Raw genomic sequence first — 7,761 nt, 5'->3', positions numbered from 1 at the left:
CACAGCGGCGAGCAGAGTATGTGCCGCGCCGACGGCACGACATGTGCTCTTAGTTAAGAGAACCGCTGCGGATGCTCTAATTCTATAAGTGAGAGTCATATTCCACTAACCTATTCAACCTACATTTCCTTGCATTTCTTAAAACTCGTGTCATAATCAAATAGGACTCTTATACCGGGACGGAGAGAGTATTTTACTCGTAAAATTGAAAATGTTGAACAAATATATTTCAAAAAAATTCATTGTTCATTTAGAAATTATAAATTACAAACCCTAGAATTTTAAAAAATTACAAACCCTAAAAATCCAAAATTACAAGTCCTATAAATTCAAAAATTAAAATTCTTAAAAATTAAAAACATTGAGCAATTATACTTCGAAAAATTCATAAGAATAATGTAGAAGGAATGAAAATGTTGTGAAATTTAAATAGGCAAAAAAAATTTTAAAAAATCATTTTTTATAAAAAAAATGGAGTTAGGGTTCGGCCCTTTGCCCGCAATGCCCGGACGGACCACAACTGGGTGCGGCCCCAGGCCTCTATATCGTCCCCGGGCCTCTCCATCACCACCTCAAATGCTCCAGGCCCTGGGCCAGAACCCAGGTGCGATCCGCCCCCTTTTTTTTAAGTGTTGCGGATGACCTAAGGTTACAACTTGACGTGAATTATATAGAAATATTCTCGTAGGAGAAAAAAAAATAAAAACTGAAAAATGCATGTGACATGTAATACTATAGTCTCAATTGGATCGCGAGAATGTATATATGGCTAGGATGGAGTTGGATCGCGAGAATGTATATATGGCTAGGATGGAGTCATATGTTGAAATGAGTATTATCGTTTTATTACGATCTTATATACTTATTGCATTTCTTGGACTCAAACAATATATATTTGCATTTCTTGGACTCAAACAATATACTAACAAGGACCAACTAGCTAATTCCACTAAATCGATCTCTCAAATCAAATTTGAAAGAATACTTAGGAGTACATATTATTAGGGGAGTGGGATCCTCTGCTATGAGGAAATCACAGCAGCTCATGCTGTGGGAAATACGACATCGTTTATGCATTAGTTTTCTCTATAGTTGGCCTTAATTGTGTACCAAGACTTCATTGATATTTTCATTTTTAATTTTTTTGAGAGTTAATCCAAATTGAATTTTATTTGGATTTTATGTGCATAAATAAAATAAAAGGCAATAATAGAAATTGTATACAGTCTTCTGCCAAATAGGTGTATAATTTATAGATATGAAATCATTAAATTTTAAGAGATGAAACATCATTAAACTCTAATACTAAAATTATTTTTAATTGAGTAATTCAAGAATTTTTTCAATATGATATATTTTTATCATTTCAGTAGAATAATAAGTACTACTTTTCATTTTCAAAATTTTAATTTCACAACGAATTATGCTTATAAATTAAAAGTAATTATTCTTATAAAAGTAAATATTTGAAAATGAAAAATAATATATTAAACCTAAATTATAAAAATTTAATCGTAATAAAAATGAGTTATCTTAGAAAAATAACTTTTTCTTTCTTGGATTATTCAAATTAAAAATAATTTTAATATCAGAGTTAATGATGTTTTATCTCCTAACATTTGATAATTTTCATATCTATAAATTATACACCTATTTGGCACAACATATATACAGTTTCCCTTGTTGCCTTTCATTATTGATGCACATAAAATCCAAATAAAACTCATAAGGGATTAACTCTTGGAAAATTAAATTGCGAAAATAGATTACATCTTGGTACACAATTAAGTCAACTAAAGGAAACCTATGGAAATAAGGTAATGTATTAAACGGTGTAGTATTGGTCACAGCAGAGGATCTGACTAAAATGGATATATTCGCAATGGAATCTATGGAAATAATTCCCAACCACGATTTGAATTGCAAATGCCGATCCTCGAGGAATCTCCTATCCTCCCTGCACGTCTCTCTTCATTTCCCGCAATTTTCTCTTGTCACTAATCTACCAAACCAACACCTCTGATTCTAGCAACAACCTTAACTAGCTAAGTCAAATACCAACTGATGGATCCGCGAATTTCTGATGTTAGTGAATGCAGGAAAATACAGATCACGACACAAAGAATTTACGTGGTTCGATTTACTGAAGTAAATCTACGTCCACGGGAAGAAAAGAGGGCAGAGTTGTATTGCTTGATCTGTTTTCTACAGCTTACAAATACAAACTTGCTATATGGTGTTTTATCTCTAGAGAGCTTAACCCTTTTCTATCTGATCTAAGTTCTATTTATACATTGAACTAAGATCGTGGCTTGCATCACCACTAATGATGGTTGTGGATGTCGTGGAGGTCCTGCATGTAGCGTAGGTCATGGCCTACGATCGTGGCCTGAGCAGACACCACGTGGTAGTGGGTGTGTTGGAAGTTGTGGAAATCCTGTATGGGTCCACTAACTCCTTGTTCGGTCGAATACTGAGACCGAACTGCTTTGGTTGCCGATCTGAGAGTAGAGCTTGATGCCGACCTGAGAGCAGAGCTTGATTGGTTGGCTTTTGCCGAGCTGTAGGCTGAGGCCGAACTCTTACTGAGACCGAACTGCTTTGGTTGCCGATCTGGGAGCTTGATGCCGACTTGAGAGCAGAGCTTGATTGGTTGGCTTTTACCGAGCTGTAGGCTGAGGCCGAACTCTTTGGTAATGCCGAACTCATACTCTTCCTTGGGCTTTGGGCTGATGGGCCGTTGGTGCTGTTGGGCTTGTTTAGTCCGTACCCCATCACTACCCCCCCCGAAAGACGAAGTGAATCACTTCGGCGAAGCGAGTCACTTCGGCATTCTGGATAAAGGTACGGGGGAGGCTGACGTCAGGGGACGTGCCTTGCACGTGACTGCATTAAATGCGACAGTAAAATCCGGCCGTTGAATCCCGAAAAGGTGGGATTCGAAACGGTGCGACGATTTTGAAATCTTCGCCGAATCTGATAAATACCTCCTTTCTTCATCATTGAAGCACTTTTGCGACTGCTTCTTCTGCACTCTATCTCCTTTGCGTAAAAATTTCCTTCCGCTTTCAAGAATTTCTTCAGAATTTCTTCAGATTTTGCAAAGAGTAAGAACCATGTCTTCTTCTTCTTCTTCCGAGTTAGGTAGCGGTAGGAAAGGGGGCAAGGGGTCTTCTAGCCGGAAAGAGTCCGGAGAGAAGACTGTAGAATACTTTCACAGCGTCTTGAGTAAGGACACCGTGATATCTCTACACGAAAAATATCTTCTTCCCGGGGGGAAGGCGGTGGTTCCCGACGATGATCATAGGGCTAACGACCCGCCGGAGGGTTATGCCACCGTTTACGAAGCCTGCTTAGAATGCGGGCTTCGTTTCCCTCTTCCCCCACCTTTTGTAGAGCTTCTTGATTTTTTTCAACTCCCTTTAGGTCAGGTGACTCCGAATTCTTGGAGGCACTTGTCGGCTTTTGCTGCCGAACTCCGTAGGCTAGATAAGGATCTGTCTCTGCGGGCAATCCTTAATTTTTTCCAATTTAAAAGGAAGGGATCTTGGTTTTACTTGATCCCCTTACAGCCTTTTAGGGCATTCTGCAAAACCAAGTGGCCGAAATGGCAAAACCGCTTCTTTTTTTATAATAGGACAGCGGCTCCGGGCTTCCCCTGGAGAGGGCCGAAGTCCGTGATTCCTCATCCTCGGTTAGAACCGTTGGCCGAGCTCGAGGGCGAGCTCAATAAGATTCCTATGATTAGGAAACAATACTCGGAAACTGAGCTCGTCAAGGGCGACCTCGTGTTCAATATCTCGTCTTCGGACGAAGAAACTGAGGGTGAGGATTTCTTTTTTATGCTTTACTGCTTTAGCAGCGAAAACTAACCTTGTTTCCTTGCTTTTTGGCAGTGTACATGCTGAATAAGGCTAGCCGCAAATCTTCGGAGTCCAAGGAGCCGGAGAGGCCGAAAACCACCAGCTCGGCGTCTGATGCCGAGAGGACTCCGAAAAGGCAAAAAACCTCTTCGGATCCGAAGAAGCCGGAGTCGACTTCGGCAAAGGGGAAGGGGAAGGCCCAGAAGCCCCCGAGAGCGCCAGAGAAAGACGTGGTCTTGGCGCCTCCTTCGGAACATATCTGTGAGCCGTTTTTATGGCCCACGGACTTCGCCGAGGTGAATTCTCTTCTTGATTTTCTGACCTTGCTTTTTTCCTGTATTTTTTTGTGGCCCCTTTGTTGACTTTTTTCTTTATCCATTTTCAGAGGAACGATATGCTCTCCAAGCTCGTCGCCGTCGAACTCTCCAAAGCGTCCAATGACTATGCTGAGATGCAGAGGAAGTTGGCGGCTGCTTGTCATCGGGCCGAACAGGCTGAGGCTAACTTTGAGAAGGCCAGAGCTGCTAGGATTTCGGCCCAGGATGAAGCTCAGTTTGCCAAAAACCAGCTCGTCATCCAGCGAGAGCAGACGAAACGGAGGGATGCTGCCGCCGTGGCTGCCCAGGGGGAGGCTTTCCGTGTTTACACGGAGAAACTCTTTTTGAGCAGCCAGTTCTCGGCTTTTGTCGGTAGTCTGGTAAGGCTAATTACCGATAAGGGCGAGCAGGGGGCCGACGTCGTGCTGCCTCTGTACAGCCGAGAGATAGCAGCTCGGCTTCAGAATCTGCCGCTCCTTGAGGAGCTCGCTTCATCCTCGGTCCTGCTTTCTGCAGACCGAGTCCGGAGTTGTCGAGCTGATTGGGACGAGAACCTGGAGGCTATCTTTGCCTCCGTGGGACCCGTTTCACCCGCTTCGACTTACAACGGAGAGGGTGAGGCCGAGCCGCTGGAGCCGGAGGCCGAAGTCGAGCGGGCCGGGCATCCGGAGAAGGAAGCCGATCAGGAGGCGGAGGCGAGGCCGGCAGGATGCGAGGCCGAGGCTGAGGTAGCTCAGGAAAAAGGAGCTGAACCAGACCGAGGAGCCGGAGACGAAGCTGGCGGAGTATGATTTCGTCTCCCTTCTCTTAGTCTAGTTTTCTTCCTTGTAAAATGGCCTTGAAGCCCTCCTAGTGTAAAAAAATTTTCCTTGTGGATGAAAAATTCTCTACACTTGTCTTCGTATAGCTTTTCGTACTCGCCTTTATTCCTGTTGTATTTTACTATCTGCTCGGTACAGCTGCCGAACTAACATAGCTGCTTTGCACTCAAGGAGATGGAGATACTTCACTGGAAACGGCTGTACTCTTCGGCTTTAGACGAAGCTGAGAAAAGAGCTATAGCCGATCAGACGAAGAATGACGAGCTTCTGGCTCGTTTAGTGGAGCTGGAGGCCGATAATAAGGACTTAGAGTCCGATAAGAATGATCTGGAGGCCGAGCTGAATACGACCATTGCTGAGAGGACTGCGTACGAGGATTACATCCGTGTGCGCGGGGGAATGACCATATCAGATGTTCAGAGTCGAGTTGACGAACTGTGGGAGGAATATCATGTACTCCGGAGGAACAATGCGTTGGAGAGCTCGGCTTGCCAACAAGTCGTGAAATCATTGCGGCGCTGGGCTTCTCGGTACGACATAGTTCTTTCCCGGCGTCCCTCAATTGAGAGATTCCTCAGGCATTTCCCGCCAACAGATGCTAGTACTCCAGCTCAAACCTCTGATTCACTTGCTCAAAACCCTACTCCAAGTCAGCAACGAACTCAGGGACAACCGGAGACGTCAAGTCGAGGACGGACTGAAGTTCGCAGAGGAGTTGTGGTTATGAGTGAGCAAGATCGGCAAATGCTTCGTGAAGAGACTCTTCGCCGCCGAGGTGCTAGGACTTCCCGGGCTCAGAGAAGAGGTGGCAGGTCGATTAGAGCATCTCGTCGACCTGCTTATTCTGCGGCTGCCTGGAGCGCCCGAACTCAGCTTCACGAGGATTTTGTGAATAGATGGCTCAACTTTAGCAACCCTGGACAGTAGAATAGTCCTTTGTAATAGCGTAACGCCATCTCGTAGGGTAGCGGAGTTGTGTGCCGAACAAGATTTGAAAAATGAAATTTTGTTTTCGCTTCTAACACTCTGTATTTACAGCTTAGCGAAAAAATTTCATCGTACTTGTCCTCGGTCTTATGAAGTAAACTTCTTTGACCGGACTTGGTCCTTGGTCTTATGAAGTAAACTTCTTTGACCGGACTTGGTCCTTGGTCTGATGAAATAAACATCTTTGACCGGACTCGTCTTTGGTCTGATGAAATAAACATCTTTGACCGGACTCGTCTTTGGTCTGATGAAATAAACATCTTTGACCGGACTCGTCTTTGGTCTGATGAAATAAACATCTTTGACCGGACTCGTCTTTGGTCTGATGAAATAAACATCTTTGACCGGACTCGTCTTTGGTCTGATGAAATAAACATCTTTGACCGGACTCGTCTTTGGTCTGATGAAATAAACATCTTTGACCGGACTCGTCTTTGGTCTGATGAAATAAACATCTTTGACCGGACTCGTCTTTGGTCTGATGAAATAAACATCTCTGACCGGACTTGGTTTGCGTTCTAATTTGGCGATTTTTGTCGCCGGGATCGAACTTTCCCTTGTCCTAATTCGGCGAGTTTTATCGCGTGGATCGGACTTTCCCAGTTAACCGAAGTGGTCTTATGCAGTAAACCTCTTTGACTAGACATGGTCGTCCTCGGTCTTATGAGGTAAACTTCTTTGACCGAACTTGGTCGTCCTAATTCGGCGAGGTTTATCGCGTGGATCGGACTTTCCCTTATTGCAGTTCGTTTCAGACGAAGTGCTTATTTCTTAAGCCGAATTGTGGTCTTGTATCTTCCTGAGAAGCTTGGACTCTCAATCGTTGGCTTATTGCAGTTCGTTTCAGACGAACTGCTTGTTTAAGCTGAATTGTGGTCTTGTATCCTCTTTAGAAGCTTTGACTTCACAATCGTTGGCTTATTGCAGTTCGTTTCAGACGAACTGCTTGTTTAAGCTGAATTGTGGTCTTGTATCCTCTTTAGAAGCTTTGACTCACAATCGTTGGCTTGTATATGTTCTAAGAAGGGGATCAGCCTTCGAAGAACAAGATACCTCAGTAACATTTGTAAGAGACGACACGCACAGAGACAGACAAAACACACAGACAAAACGCACAGAGACAAACAAAGACCAAGCAAACCAAAGAAAGCACATTGACCGAACAGGACTCAAGACTGACTGGACTGTCTCTTACAAATGGAACTTTTTGAGGTTGGAAACGTACCATGTTCGGGGTACTTGTGCTCCTGACACGTGAGTCAATTTGTAAGACCCTTTGCCGAGGACTTCTGACACCCGATATGGACCTTCCCATGTGGGCTCGAGTTCGCCCAGCTTTTCTGCTCGGCTTACTTCGTTGTTTCTCAAGACGAGATCTCCCACTTGAAATTGCAGCTTTTTCACCCTTTGGTTATAATACCGGGCTACTTGCTCCTTGTACTTGGCTGCTTTTATGCAGGCCAATTCTCTTCTTTCTTCGGCAAGATCTAGTTCGGCTCCCAGTCCGTCACCATTCACTTCTGAGGAGAAATGGAGGTCGGGGACTGGGTATGCCGATCTCAACCGGAATCACGGCTTCAGTGCCGTACACCATCGAGTTCGGCTCTGGTGTGACTTCGGTCATTTCGCCTGCCTCTGACTCCGGTTGCTGTGATCGCTATGCTTGATGGTGCCGAGCTGATTGCTCGGCACTTTTAAGCGCAATCTGCAAACTCTTGCTCTTTTTTGATCACCTCGGATGACCGCTATCCCTCCTTTAGTGGGGAAGGTGTT

Source organism: Salvia splendens, chromosome 5, assembly GCF_004379255.2.
Source record: "Salvia splendens isolate huo1 chromosome 5, SspV2, whole genome shotgun sequence".
Lineage (NCBI taxonomy): Eukaryota > Viridiplantae > Streptophyta > Magnoliopsida > Lamiales > Lamiaceae > Salvia > Salvia splendens.
Note: the sequence above shows the minus strand (reverse complement) of the source record.